We start from the raw sequence: 15,870 nt of genomic DNA on the forward strand, positions 1-15,870 counted from the left end.
TAAAGAATAGATTGCTTAAATCAGATCTGAGGAATCACAGCAATCTGAACATCAAATTAGTACACTTCTTCCTAGGCCCGGTGAAAGAGAACAGTTATTGAGGTCCCTAAGCTCCCAGGTGATACTATACTGGGTAAGCTTAGCTCTTTATAAGGGATACCAACATGTAGGATAGAAAACACATAGCTGACTGGGTCATTCTTGCATTGGAGAAAAATTGGTTTTAGTTTGAACCATCGAGGTCCAACATGTTGTGCTTTTCAATGCATCGCCAATTAAAATGCTCTCTATTGCTTGAAAGCTGCTGGAAGCAGCTCATCTTATGTCCACATAGTTTCTGATAAACTGTGGCCATTTAGTCAAACTGTAGGAGAAGCAAATGTGTTTTGCCAGTTGCTTATTTCATAGGATTTTCCCAGCAGGTCTAATTTCTGTTTTGGAATGGAGCACATCACATGGCTTGTCAAAATTTCATGCCACACTTTGGGTTGCATCTGGCAAGCTCAGTTATTGGCCAGGCTTCCCATCACCCCTGTTTCCTCTTCCTTACTTCCCTCCCTCCCTCTTTCCTTATTTCTTTCCTCTATTTCCAATTTAAATCCAAGGAAAACAATTGACGTGTACTTTGCTTCTGCGAGAATTTTTACTAATATAGAGCTGGGATGTGGCTTCCAAATCCAAGATTTTGCGTAACATTTTTTTCAATGATAAAACTCTTAAGAGTACAAAAGGGAAATAAAGAGGGAAGGGAGAAGGGGAGGGAGGGAAAGGGAAAATCTGGAGACTGAAGTGGAGCAAATAATATTCTATGCTTGTATGATTATGTCAAAATGAATCTCAATATTATGTATAACTAAAATTCACTAACAAAAAAAATTGAGCCTAGCACAGTGGTATATGCCTTTAATCCCAGCAACTCTTGAGACTGAGGCAGGAGGATCACAAGTCTGAGACCAATCTCAGCAATTTAGTGAGGCCTTAAGCAGCTTGGCGAGACCCTGTCTCAATATTAAAAATAAAAGGGGGTGGGCATGTGGCTCAGTAGTTAGGTGACCCTAGGTTCAATTCCCAGTACCAAAAAAAAAAAAAAAAAACACACAAAATAACAAAACTCTAAGACACTGACTTGAGATCAGAATCTTTTTAGCCAGGGCACCAAAATATCATAATGAAATGTTGGGATAGAAATGGGATGATAGTAACAGATACTTCCTTCTTCTCCCTCCTAAACAGGAGCATAACTTATTTGATTCATTACTTTTTTTTTCCTGGTAGCAGGGATTGAACCCAGGGTACTTAACCACTGAACCACTAGCCCTTTGTGGTTTATTTTGAAATAGGGTCTTGCTAAGTCTCTGAGGGCCTTGCTAAACTACTGAGGCTGGTGGCTTTAAACTTGCAATCCTCTGCCTCAGTCTCTCAAGCCTTATGAGCCACCATGCCTGGTTGATTCATTACTTTTTGAGGGGTTGGGGGAGGAAGTGATAAAGCTTTAATTGCTCCAGTTTTCTTCCAAATCAACACGTTAGTTGAGTTCTCGTGGCACAGGAAGAGCTGGTAGCTTTCCCCAGGAGCACATAGGGTTGATCTTGCCAATGTTCATCAGCAAGTTACTTTTAAACAATGAAATCATACTCCATTTTATTTTGTTAAATAAGTTAAATATAATTCAGAATAATCTGAACACCATGAGTATCTTACTTATTTATAACACATTGATGGGGAAACATTTTTTTTTAAGCTGAGTCTTTCCACATAAACCTCAGCCTAATTCCCTCAAGAGAGTTCACAGTTCATGATCAGAAAGCAAGCTCCATTCCAGCACTGTCACCTCCTTCAAGACCTGATGTTTCCCTTTTTACTTTTTCCTTCTTACCACCTATCTTCTTTGTCCTTCTTCAACCTCCCTTAAGCTCTTTTGCAACTATTCCTTAACTGTGCCTTCTCCTTCCAGCTAGAACACCCTTCCAGAAAGTCTGGATGGCCAACGCCCTGATGTCCTTCTAGCTTTGCCAGCCAGCCACCCTGACCATCCAGTTAGTACTAGAACATGAGCACCCGTCCCAATCATACATTCTTGGTCCGCTCATCATAACTTTCCTTTTTCTCCATTGTATTTATTATCTTATGCACCAGATAACTTCTTTACTCATAATATTTCTCATAATTTCTACAACTCCCATGCTAATGCATAACCTCCTAGGAGCAAGAATATCTGTCTTTACACTTCCTTAACAGGCTTGGTTATATAGGACAGTGTCAGCGACACAAGAGGAGCTCAATAAGTATTTATTGAATGAATGCATCTCTTTATAGTGGATACCTCTTTATCTTTTAGATTTGTTTCCATTGAAAAGGAGTTTCATAAAGATAGCAAATATATCATTCATTTTTCTTAAAGTTAGGTTATAGAGTGCAGATTTGGCCAGGGGACAAAATAATTATTGAACCACAAATTAGTTACTGTGATCTGGATTCAGCAGCTCTTGTTGCATTGTTAGCCAGAAACCCACAAGGGGATTCAGAAAGCTTGTTTCTTGGGGATCTAGCTCAGTTGGTAGAGTGCTTGCCTTACATGCACAAGGCCCTGGGTTCAATTTCTAGTGAGTGCGCGCAGCGCGCGCACGTACACACACACACACAGTACTAATGAACTCCATTTCTTGAAGTAAAACTGTGTAAACATTGTAACAGCAGCAAAACTGTAGATCACAACAAATTTTCAGAGTAGAAGAGGCATATCAGTTGTATGATTCTACAAATCTGAAAAACAGTACATTGTAAACTTCAAAATCAGTGGAAGTACTCCAACCAGAGCAGAAAATAATTTTGGCATTCTACATTGGAGCATTTTGTCCAAATTTTGGATGCTATTAAAAAGTGAACTTGAAAGTTTTCTTGCGAAACTTTTATCTCTTTTCTACAGCATCCTCGTTTATGTTCAGATGAAATCTAAAAAATATATAAATTTTTACCCTGAAAATAAATTAAGTTTATACAATGATATCTTTCTAGACAGACATTTTCACTATAAATCTACAATTAATAAGCATTCACTCAATACATACAACTTTGCCAGGCATGATATTTGCTGATTGAGAGAAGAATACTAAACAGATACTGACTGAGAGGAAATGTTGAGTAGCAATCTTACATTTAACTTATGGAGGAAAAAAGAATTGGTTTTCCTTGAAGAGTGGGAGAGAGTTAATTAAAAACAAAATAAGAAAAGGTTGCTCTCTATTAAAATGTAAAAGTTTAAGAAAATAAGTACAAAGAAGTACATGCCACTGTATTTTTTTTTTCAAATTCACACTTCATTTTCATCATACAAAGCAGATAAGTCATGTATTCCCTCTAAGTGGATACCTGAGGTGTGTGTGTAACATAAAAGAACATCTGTTAATAGGTCTCACCTGAAAAAATGGGAAGGGCAAAAGCTTACTTCTTTCGGAATTAATTTGATAATGAGCACTCTCTCCGAAACCTCAGATGGCTCAACACAGAGAAGTACAGAATGGCAGGGCGTAGAGGGAATTCTCAAGGTAAATTAATGGGTTGATGGTAATAACATGCAGTGCTAATTCCTTCTTTACTAATTGCTAATATAATCATAATAGAGCAGGACAATTTAGGAACATGTGCAAGTACACAAAAGAGAAAGGACAGGTCTGTTTATGATTAATTGTGTCAGAGTGAGATCCGGCCTTAAACTGCAGGATGAGGCAAAACTCAGTTATATTCTTTTCATCTCCTTCCTCTCAGGGACTTGCTCTATTTCCAAAAATGAGTTCTTAAAAAAGGAAAAACTACAGGCTGTACTTTGAAATCAGGTGCAATTATCCTATTAGCAATTGAAATCTTCTTCAAATTAGGAGAGGCTTAATTTAAAGTTCTTAGGTCTAAAGCAATTACATTGACAATTTGCTGGTTACTAGACTGCATTTACAGAGGTGGTCAATTCACAGGGCCCATAAACATAATCTTCAATTCAGCACCATCAGGGAACATCTACTGAAAATCTTGTGCTTAAAAGATTATTTTTGCGTCTAATTTAAATAAGACTTAATAGGAGTCTAAAAATTGCTCTGAGTTCCTTAGCATAGTGACTGGAAATTAAGAAGTTTCTGTTGATAGAAATATCTTTTTCATAAAGATTTTTATTGTCAAATAAAGTTATTTCAAATAAAATAGATGGTTAATAAACATCACTTGAAGATAATGGCAGGCAATAAGTAAAGGGAGTGGGGACATTATGTTTTTGCACATTGGGTTGTTATTTATTCATAAGTTGCTCCTTGCCCCACTTTTCAACTAATTGTAAGGGAAAACACCATAAAATGCATTATATTGTGATATCAGTGACTAATATTGTATTAAAATTTTTGCAGTACCCTTTACAAGACTGTTTGCATATTTTCAAACAGGGATGCCTCATGGTGAAAAAATTTCAACTTAAAGTGTCTCCATATATGAGTAGAAATAGAACATACATCTGTATGAATGCTATTTTCCAAACCAAATCTTATAGGACAATTTCTACCATGCCTATAATGCATGTTCTACCTGCAGATTAAAATGAAGCTTCTTAGTGCACTCTGTTTCTGGGTAAAATAGAGTAAGGACTTTCTATCCTGTTAGTCCATCCAAAAGCAACTATGGTGTTGTGACTGAAAGGTCTGCCCCCTCTAAAACTCATGTTGAAACTTGGTGGCTCTGCAGGCATGGGGAAGCTATTTGAGGGCAGTTAAAATATAGGCACAAGAGCCAAAATATGAAAGCAACTCAAATGCCCATCAATGGATGGATGCATAGTATACAAAGTATAGCGTATACATACAGTAGCAATAGAGCCTGAAAATGTAATATACACACAAAATTCAGCCAAACAGAGAAGGGAAATCTGATACCTGCTGCCCCATGGAAACACCTTGAGAACATTGTGCTAAGTGAAAGAAACCAGTACCAGGGAGACAAAAAACACTGAGTGATTCCATTTACCCAAAGTACTCAGAGTAGCCAAGTTCATAGAGAAAAAAGTAGAAGGGCTGTTGCCAGGCTGGGAAGAGAGGAGAACAGAGCATGTTATTTACAGGGAGGAGGGATGGTTCCATTTTGCAAGATGGGAAGAGTTGGAGAGATAGTGGTGATGATTTCATAACAAATTGGACATAATGTCACTGAATTGTGTGTAGACAGGGTCAAGATGGAATAGTGGAATGTATCATGTGCTCCAAATAATTGTGGGTTGATGTTGTAACCCCCATCACCTTGGACTGTGACTGCATTTCAGCTAGGACCTTTAAAGAGGGAATTGAGGCTCCATGAGGCCATGGGTGTGGGGCCCCATCCCAGTACAAATGGGGGCTATAGAAGAAGGAGGATGGTACAGTGGGGATGTGCACCTAGAGAAAAGGCCTTGTGATGACACAGCAAGAAGATGGCTACTGGCATCAGAGAGGCCTCTAGAGAAACCAAACCCATAGCTACCTTAATCTTGGACTTCAAGCTTCCAGCACTGTGAGGAAATTAATTTTTGTTGTTGAGGTCTGCTGAGAGCCACAGCCAAGTAGGAATGACGCATGGCATTTTTGGTTGAAAGGTGACGCCAGCAAGCCATTGAGATGATAATGATTATGTTAAGATCTGCATTCAATTGGATATTAGACCCCTGCTGTCCGCCTAGGTCTGCTACTTTGGAGCTCTTGCGGGACTCCTGGAGAGTTCCCATTGGTTGGGGAATTCCGGAGGAGGGATTTCCTGTTGGAGTAGTGTGTCCCCCTGAGGAGCCACTTGGCTTGGTTCGGCATTTTTCCCGGGAGCGTGTGTGGAGTGTGCTGGTGGAGTTCAGAAATAAAGTTTGTTCCTGCTTCAGTGGCCCCTGATTTGTGCCCAGCCCTGAGGCAGAGGTCAAGCAATCTGTGGACATGGGCAATGACATCCCTAGCAGAGAGATACGAAAGTTATGTTTTATGTCATGTGTATCTTACCACAAAATTTTTAAAGTGTAAATAGTATCTACAGGTAGATTAGGGAAGACTTTGTCTCACATGGAGCTCAGAAAATCTTGACAATAAATCACCATCAATAAGGACCGAGTGTGTCCCTGGAAGAATTCTTCCAGTTCTGGCTCAAGGGAGCAGAAATGGGAGCATCTTACTGCAGATAGAGTAGAGGAAATTCCTGTGTTCTTTATCTCTTCCTCTTGGGCCCCAGCCCACCAAGTCCAGGGATGACCAGGCAGCTAGAGCAGCACAGGGTCCCATGAAGGGGACTGCTCCTGTCTGACAGGAGGAGCTATGGTCTCAAGGGTTGGAGAAGCCATTGCTGCTTCTTTCCTTCTGACTGTATTTCCACAGCCAGATGCAGGTGTAGACAAGACAGAGCAGAGAATGGATGCTCTGGTGTTTTGACAGGGAGATGGAAAAGGACTCCACAGAACCTGAACATACTGGTAAGGGAGTCAAGAGGGAAGAACTTGGAGAAGCAATGTCTTAAACTTGCTCACGGCGTTCAGCCACAAGTAAGCAGGCCTGTATTTGACCCTAAAGAACAGGCACAGACCTTGAGATATTAATTACTTAATATACATGACTTAGGTCCCAAGCCAAATGCTTTGTAGTATACACACAAGACAGCCCAGCAAGGGCTTAGAAAAAAAGAACTGATATGGAAGCCACATGGACAGAGAGTATGTGGATATCTCTATGGATGGTCCAGTGGACACCAATAGAGAAAGCTCACTGAACTTGTCAAATTAACTCAAACATGTTGCTCATTAGCCAAAACAAAAATATCAGCATGCTCCATAGGATTCATGCAATACCCAGAATCCATCAACATGGTATTCAAAAAATGTCTAGATTATAACCCACTGTTATGTTGCATACGAAAAATATCAAAACCCTGAAGAGGAGACAATAAACAAATGCTAATGGTGACAGGACACAGGTGTTGGAATTATGTTCCAAAGACTTTAAACAGCCAGAATAAAAGTGCTCTAATAGCTAAAGGTGGGCTTTTACAAACAAATGGAAAGAAGGAAAGTTTTGGCATGGAAAGTTTTGGCACAGATGATATAAGGAGGAACCACATTGAAAATTTAGAATTGAAAAACCAGAATAAGAGAAAAAGAATCACTAGTGTTCTCAATAGCTCAATAGTTTACTAGAATATAAAGGACAAAGAATCCTTGATATTTATGATAAATCAATAGAAATGACCAAACCAGAATAATAGAGGAAAACAAGAGTTTTCAAGCAGTGAACTGAACCTCAGGGACCTATGGGACCACTTCAAAGAGTTATCATTGGAATTGCATAGTGCAGACAGCCCCATGAATTTGGAAAAGGAAAAAAAAAAAAAAAACTCCTCTATAGTCTCTAAAAGGAACACAGCCTTTCCTAATAGCTTCATTTCAGCCCAGTGAAACTGAATTTTGAATTTTATTTCCCAAACTATGCAATAATAAATTTATGTTATTTTAGCTTTGAAGTTGTGGTGATCTGTTATAGCAGCTGTCAGAAACTCATACAGCTGTCTATGGTATGATTCTACTTATATGACATTTCTTTTTATGACACAACTATATGGAAAGAGAGTAGATCCAGTGGATGCCGAGAGTTGGAGTTGGAGTATGTGATTACAAAATAATTACACAAGGGATGTTTCTTAGAGTTGGAACAATTGTGTATCTGCAGGGTGATAAATATGACATGTACTTATCTACATTAAAATTCATAGAATTATTTATTTATGAAATGAATTTTTATTGTATGTTAATTTTAAAATTAACATACATGACAAAGAAAACAAGTAACACTAGCTACCTCTTAAATTTTACACATATAAGAACTTATTAAAAAGAATCTAAATGATCATATAGATTCTTTACGTACCTTAACTTTTCAATTATGGAAAAAATAGTGATTCAATTATAGGCTAATTAATGGGATTATTTTTAAATGGAGTCTTTTTTTTGTTTGTTTAATTGGTTGTTCAAAACATTACAAAGCTCATGACATATCATCTTCCATACATTTGATTCAAGTGGGTTATGAACTCCCATTTTTTACCCCAAATACAAGTTGCAGAATCACATCGGTTACACATCCACATTTTTACATAATACCATATGGAATTTGGTTTCACACATATGAGGCAGTCCTCTTACTTAAAAGTGTCTGCATTTAAGTAAACAAAGTGGGGAATAAAAAAACAGTTTGGTAAGTTGGGAATCTTTTTCTCTAAAATTGAAAAGAAATTAAAAGTTTAAAATTAAAAGGAAAAATTTACTGCAGCTAAAAACACTAGCTGTGGAAAAATAGAACAGAAAATTGATCATGTTAAGCAAAATTGTCTCTCCCTTGAATTTAAGAGTAAACCAAATATTCTTTGCTCCATAATGACCAGATAATACTGAGTAAGTATTGGCAGAAGTATTGGCCACAACAGCAGCTGGTGATTTATAACTTGAGATTGTGTAACTCATGCAATATGGGCCCAGTGCCTGTGCATTTCCTTTCATTTGCATTGTTTCACTTGATATTATTAGATAAAGTCCACTATTTCTTGCATATTCTAGGTTATTCACAATCCCATTAATAAAATATTATAACCTGGATGTGAAATGGATATTCAAACATAGCATAACTTCTGTTGATTTTACCCTTGATCAATTTCTCCTAATTCTCTTTTGGGAAGATCATGTTATTCTGGAGAGATTGACTTGCTCTCTTGAGCTGTGACCTAGGCCAATAGCCCCTGTCCGTTCCTCTGGTGACATTATTAACACAATGAAAATCATCTAGTGATGAAATGATTCCATCAAATCAGGGACATGCATTCAGTTTGTTGGGACAAAAATGCCATTTCCTGTTTCTGATAGGAAGGAAGAAATTTTATCTATAAGACTTCCTGACAACTCTTTTGGATTAGGTATAATTTTTATGTGTTCCCAGGTTCATATATTAGAAGCTTGACCCCCAATATTGGAAGAGCAGTGGAATTTTTAAGAGGCGGGGCTTAATACAGGGTAATCAGATCATTAGGAGTGCTGTTCTTCCAAGGGATTAATGTATTTTTGTGTATTTTATATCAGCTTCTCTTTCTTCAGTTCAAAGATCCAGTGCAGAATCAAATGTTGCATTTGGTTGTAATGTCTATTTTGTCCCCCTTTTCTTCAATACTTCCTTGGTCTTTTGCCCTTCTTGCCAATGACATTTTTGAAAAGTGTAGGCCAATTATTTTGCAAAAGGATCCTCAATATATTTACCTACTGCTTCCTTATATTTGGATTTGCATCATGCATCTCCACCAAGAATACCATAGAAACAATTCTCTCAGTATATCACATCAGTACACATATGATGTCAATTTGTTTGGTTACTTATGAAATTAACCACTTGTACAAGATGGCAACTATTAGTTTGTAGTGAAGAAAATTAATCCAATCTTAATATTACTCAGTATCTCGTATGGATATTCTTTTAAAATTCACACACTAATTTTGGCCTCTATTTATAATACTCACTGGAAAATTATCGCTAGAGTGATTGTCTAATACTGAGTTTCTCATGCCGTCTTTCTTTCTTTATTATTTAAGTTCTAAGAGAAAACTTTGTACCCCCCTCCTCCATTCTCTTAGATTCCTCCCATTTATTTTTATCCTTCTGGACTCATGGACTCATATTTCATCCAATGGGTTATAATTCACTTCTAAGATGATTTGTTTTGTTTCACAGTCATCTTAGACTTGGTCCATGTTTGTCCTTTGGAGCTGAGTCAGTGCCATGGTACGTTTTCCATCTGGCATAAAATGATCTATGTTCATTTTCTGAGTTCCATGGTCCAGTCCAGTATGTGCCAGTACCCTTTGCACAAAGTACTCAAGATCCACCCATGCTATCTATGTATGGCATGTGTCAATTCTCATTTACTTCCACAGCTGCACAGTACTTTACTATGTGATCCATTTGTTTCGGGATTGCTGCTATATCACATTCCTACCAGCTTGGTGGCTTTGAACCGCATATTTACTGGTGTATAGTCTGTGAGCTAGAACCCCAACACAGGTTTCACCTGGCTAAAATCTAAGTTTTGACAGGCTGGGTTCCTTTCTGCATACTTAGGGATTGGATCCCTTTCCTCACTCCCCACTTTATCCCCTCAAGAGTCTGCATATACTCTTTGGCTCTTGGTCTTCTTCCATCTTCAAAGCTACCAAAAGCAGATAGGTCCCCATTGAATCAATCTGAGTCTTCTGAGTCTCTGGTGTCTTTTTTTTTTCTATTTTAAGGCCTCTTTTGATTACGCTGGGCCCACTCTGATCTTCAGAATAAGATCATCCCCCTCTGGATGCCTTCAACTTTACTGCATAAGGTAGCACTGTCACAAGACCCAGGTATTAGGAACTGTGGTTTTTGGAGGGCTGTAATTCTGCCTACCATATTCAAATGCAGCACATTGTCTCATCCACTCATCAGGAGATGGAAATTGGTCCTGTTTCCACATTTTTGGATATTATGCATAACACATTTATATATTTCACGTATATAAGCTCCAATTTTTCTAGCATGTATCACATATAATAGCTGTAATACACTAACTTTGTATTTAACTTTTTGAGAACTTCCATTTCTCCAAAGTCATATAATTATTTTATCTTTGCAACAGCAAATTTTGAGGCTTCCAGTTTCTCTACATCCTCACCAACATTTACTAATTCCTTTCTCTTTCATTGAAGCAATCCTTTATTATTATTATTATTATTATTATTATTATTATTATTATTATTATTGTCTAAATGGTAACTCCCCCCCATTTTGCATGTAATTCAGAATTTATTGGAAAATGGTTTTCTTGTGGACAGCATAAAAACACATCTTGCATTTTCTGTGTGTGTGCGCACGCACGTGTGTGTGTGTGTGTGTGTGTGTGTGTGATAATATATATTTTTGAATGCCAAGCTTTAAAAAGCATAGAACACTTCATGAATTTGCATGTCATTCTTGCTCAGGGACCATGCTCATATTTTTTCTGTGTCATTCCAATTTTAGAATGCATGCTGCCAAAGTGAGCATTCTGTACTGTTTTTACTTTTGCATATTCTTACTAGATTATAAGCCTTGTGAGGGCAGAGGAGTTGTTAGATTAATTTCTAATTGTCTTTCCTACACTTGTATTCATCAAATATTTGTTAAATAAAGAGATGGAGTTTTGCAGAATAGCCAATGTACAAATGTTATTTGGAGAGTTTTAACAGATGACTGTCCATTGGCTCTCAATTATTTTATTTTGGAAACACACCTGAGAGTATTGGCGACATGCCTGAAGAGGGCTAAACTGTAACCAATGTTTCTTAAAATGTGTCTGTCCCTGTCCACCTTTTATTTCCATCTGTTTATTTTAGGACAACTATTCAACTATTTGCCAGTTCTATAATTAATGCCTTCTTTTTCCTAAGCTGGTGTTCTTTTTGATCCAGTAACATGGTCTTTTTTAGCACAGCTCGTTTGATATTACAATATTGTACTCTTCAGACTATCCCACATTTTGAAGGACTAAACATTCCATCTAACAGATGTGTCAGTAATAGGTTGCTCTTCAATTGGAGACCAAGTAAATTTGGAAGGATGTTGAAATTGTTGGTGCACAAGAGAAGAAACTGCAGGCTGAGTGGTATGCCACGGCATTAAGATGCAAAACCCCAATGCACTTATTGAAGGGATGCATTTAAAAGTTTTAGATATGACAATAATGGCATTGTATAAAGAGAATTCACAAATGTTACACCTCCTGTAGCCTTACTGTTTCAATGCTTTGGAGTCAGCTGAAGGATTTGTCAGAAGTAATTTTACAAGCACAGAATCCTTTTATATGTTACCATAGAAGGAAATACAAATTAGTTTTAAAAATAAAATTATAGACAAAGCATACTTTTAATCCTGTTCATTTCAAAAGATTTAAATGCAAATAGCTAATATCTTTTTAATTATAAGAGGAGAGATACTGAAAGCTTTAGCATCCTATAATATAAACTCTGCCTTTAATACTGTACATTAAATGGAAGCATTTCTTTAAAAAAATAGGCATAGTTGCTGTTGTTGTTTTTTAATATAAGAGAACTTATCTTGAATAGTTTTGCAATTCTTTTTTATTTCTTACATTTGCCCCTGGTTCAAGTTAAATTTCTTGAGTTGTGAGAATCACATCTTAGTTATTCAGTACTTTCTCAGTTCTGCAAAGCTTGATATGGACAGGAAGTGTTTATAATTTGGCTTCGAAGCTGCTGTCTCTGACATCTCTTCTCATGGAAGCTTTTCCAGGGCTGGTCTTCACCTATGTCAGTGATGCCCCTTTCAATCTTTGCTCCAATGTCACCTTGTGACAAAGGGCTTCCTCTGCCTCTTTGCTGACATCTCACTCTCCTTTCTCAGCTCCCCTAGCCCTTTACCCTGCTTCATTTTTCTCCATTAAAAAGTAATAATAAAACCATGCTTTTTTCCTAGAATGAGAAAACGTGATAAATTCTAAGAACTTTTAAATGGAAGTGTAATTTTCATTGTAATGTTTGATTTCTGTGCAAACTTAGAAATACATAAAGAAAGAAGAAATGACTCATGTCATATAACAACATGAACAGGCTTCATATTTTAAATTTAAAACATTCCAAAGATTTCTCTGTAAAAATTAACTTGTTTTATTGGTAGAGTACAGAATTAATTTTAACTATTGAAAACTGGAAAAATTTGGATGAGCTACAAGATATGAAGAATTAGAAATGATATATCAAGTGTGTCATAAATTTGTGCCTGTAGAAAAGTAAAAAATAACACTGAATATTTCTTTTTATTTATTTTAAATGAACTAATAAAAATTTTATATGCTGACTATGTACATATTGTTTTAAAATATATATATGCACAGGAGGGTGGCTAAGATGAACTTATTAATGTATGTATTACCTCACATACTTATCTGTTTCAGTGGTAAGAACGCTTTTTAAAATATACTATTAGTTAGAGATATTGTTATTTAACTGGTATCGCTGTTTAAAGATATATTTTAAATTTTCATTTTCATTTCACTAAGTAATAATAAAACATTTCAAACACAATTAAGTTTTGTCATAGGTTAGCTTCTTTCTTGTATAGAAAATGGATCATATAAGTTTAATTTTAAAAAACTCTCATAGAGTGAACTAACCTGCACAAACATGACAGCCTTAGTGATGTCAACAGAGAATCAGAGGCCACAGGACTCTCTGAAAGAGTATATTAATAAAGCTGGGCTAGTAACATTCTAGTCAAAAGATTATTTCCATGTACACATGGGTTTTAGTCTTAGTTTATGTCAGGATGTAGTGGAAATGGGAGAGACACATTTCGATGTGCTTGCCCTGGATGGTGCCAATGGCTGCCTTGAGATTTCCTTAATTGAATTCTTTTTAGTTTAATACACATCCCAGCATCCAATAGTGATGCCAACACCTAACACCTCCCTTACGAGAACTAATAACAATGCCAGAGTAGAAAATCCAGGACTTAGGGGCTTATTATTATATAGGGATCCATTTGCAAGTTAAGTTTAACTATTCACTCATGCACTGAGCTAAATTTGACTCTTTTTTTTTTCTTAAGTGTCTCACCCACACAAAGTCTCAAATGTAAGAGCTCAGCAATGACTTGCTCTTATATGGAATACTGACCAGTGTGCCTAATATTTTTAGATAGCTGTGTGACATACATTGTTCTTCATCTATTTTCCTGTTCTGTGAAACAGTGGTAAATACTGTGTACCTATAGAGTTATAGGAGGTAGAAAATACGAGATGATACTGTGAATAGTTTCAAAAATATAAAATGTATAAACCTTTTTTCTATTTTCCACACTTTATCAAAAGTTAGAAATTGGTGGCACTTGGAGTTACTAGACACCAAGACATTTTGCTTGGTATGTACACACACACACACACACACACACATAATTTCCTTTAGAAAGAGCCTGTGTACTCCAGGTTACTATTCACTGCTCCCATTTTTTTAAATTGGTTCATTTAAACAAGTTCCTGTTCCTGTAGACATCTTGATTGATACCACAACTTTTAAGAATCTTTATTTTGGTATATTCACACATGTGCCTAGGAAAGTTAGGTTAGATTCATGTTATTGGTCCTCCCTATTCCCATCATTCCCCACCCCAAGCCCTTTCCTCTACTCCACTGATTACTCTTTATTTTCATGGAATTCACCTCTAACTCTTTTTTTTTCCCTCTCCCCTTTACCTTGGTCTAGTGAATTTCACTTTTATTTATAACCATAATGCACTAATTTAAAAACTATAAATAAATAGAAGACACATCAGTAGACTAGAGAAAGGGGAACGGGGGGAGAAGGGAGAGAAAGCCCTAGGGACTGAATTGAAGCCAATTATATTCCATGCTTGTAAAATTATGTCAAAATGAACCCTAATATTATGTATAACTAAAATGAACTAATAAAATAATTAAAAATTCTCAATATTTTCAGTAACAAAACCTGTAAAAACAAATCCTTATTTTGGAAAAATAAAGGTTATTTTGCAGAATCATTCAGAAGTATTAGCCATTCCTCTGCTAGCATGTGTCTGGGTTAGATTACAAGGTCTTTTGAGATCATCCTGGAAGTACCAATGAATGTCTAGTGCTACTCTAAAAAAGGAACTCTTATCAATTCTTACCAAGATGGAACTCAGAGGGTTTGTGAGCTATAGTTATAACATATACAGAAGTATAACTTCATTTTCAGCATGTTTTGTAAATATGGTGCAATACACCATAGCAGTCGGGCCTGTGATTGTCACTAACAGGGATCCCAGATATTTTTGTATCATTTTTATAAGTTTTAGAGACATCTTTAAATATTGCTCATCTTCACATTTAAATTATTTAACACCATATTTAAATGTCTTTTCAAAATATGTTGTTAAGAGGTACATATATCTCAAATATATTCTACTCACTGAGTTTAACAATTGTGTCTCAGAAGAATTGATTTCCTTTGTAATGCTATATTTTAGCTCATGCACTTAATATTAGACTGTGAGGTATCTTGACAAGAGAAAAAGCAAGCAAGCAATAAAGAAAATCCTATTACACTAAAACAAGGTTCCTTCATCTAAAGACTGTACTTAATAGTTGAAAGCAATGAACATATAAAGTCTGTGCTGTCATGTAATCATTTGTTTTTCGTGAAAGAAAATATATTGGAAATATTTATCTCCCAATTGCCAAATTATTCCTTTAGTCACTTTTTTTTTTACTTAAGAGCATATTTCCTACAAACATAATATATGCACATTTCATCTTATAACACACTTAGCTAAAAAGAGCACAAAATGGTTTAAAATTATGTATTAAGGTTGTATTACACCCACCACTATATTTACATAAACTCAAAAATAGCAAAACAGCACTGTATAAATCACATATGTTGTGTGGTTTGAAAACCCAGATAAAACATTCGATAGTAAAATTTTAAATAGCAATTGCTCTCCTTTACGTGAGACCTGGACTTTGAGAGCCTGTTTCTTCCATGATCTACAGTTGTGGTCTGCTGCCACTGGTACATTTACATTTCCTACACGTCAGAGCACCAGCAGCGTTTTGAACATACTGTCAGCTGTGGATTTGTGCAGAAATGCAATCTCTGCAGATGTACCAGGTGCCTGAGTACATGTCTGGATCTATCAACATGATGATATTCCCGACCCATGTAGCTTTTGTAGGATCAGAATGTGAATAAGGAAAACTACACTCCTGCAGAACAAATCATGTCTTCTCTTATGTGCCTCTCCGAGAACTGATTATCAGAACTCAAACTTTCAATAGAAC

The 15,870-nt window shown here is 36.4% G+C and overlaps 1 non-coding gene across 1 annotated transcript; it reads right to left on the reverse strand.

Moving 5' to 3' along the window:
• Nucleotides 1-10,972: 10,972 nt before the first annotated feature.
• Nucleotides 10,973-11,081, reverse strand: LOC114089983 (U6 spliceosomal RNA). Its single transcript, XR_003582283.1, has one exon. It is a non-coding gene; the product is annotated as a U6 spliceosomal RNA (small nuclear RNA).
• Between the last annotated feature and the right edge of the window lie 4,789 nt (nt 11,082-15,870).

This window comes from Marmota flaviventris, chromosome 20 (genome assembly GCF_047511675.1).
Source record: "Marmota flaviventris isolate mMarFla1 chromosome 20, mMarFla1.hap1, whole genome shotgun sequence".
NCBI classification, from domain to species: domain Eukaryota; kingdom Metazoa; phylum Chordata; class Mammalia; order Rodentia; family Sciuridae; genus Marmota; species Marmota flaviventris.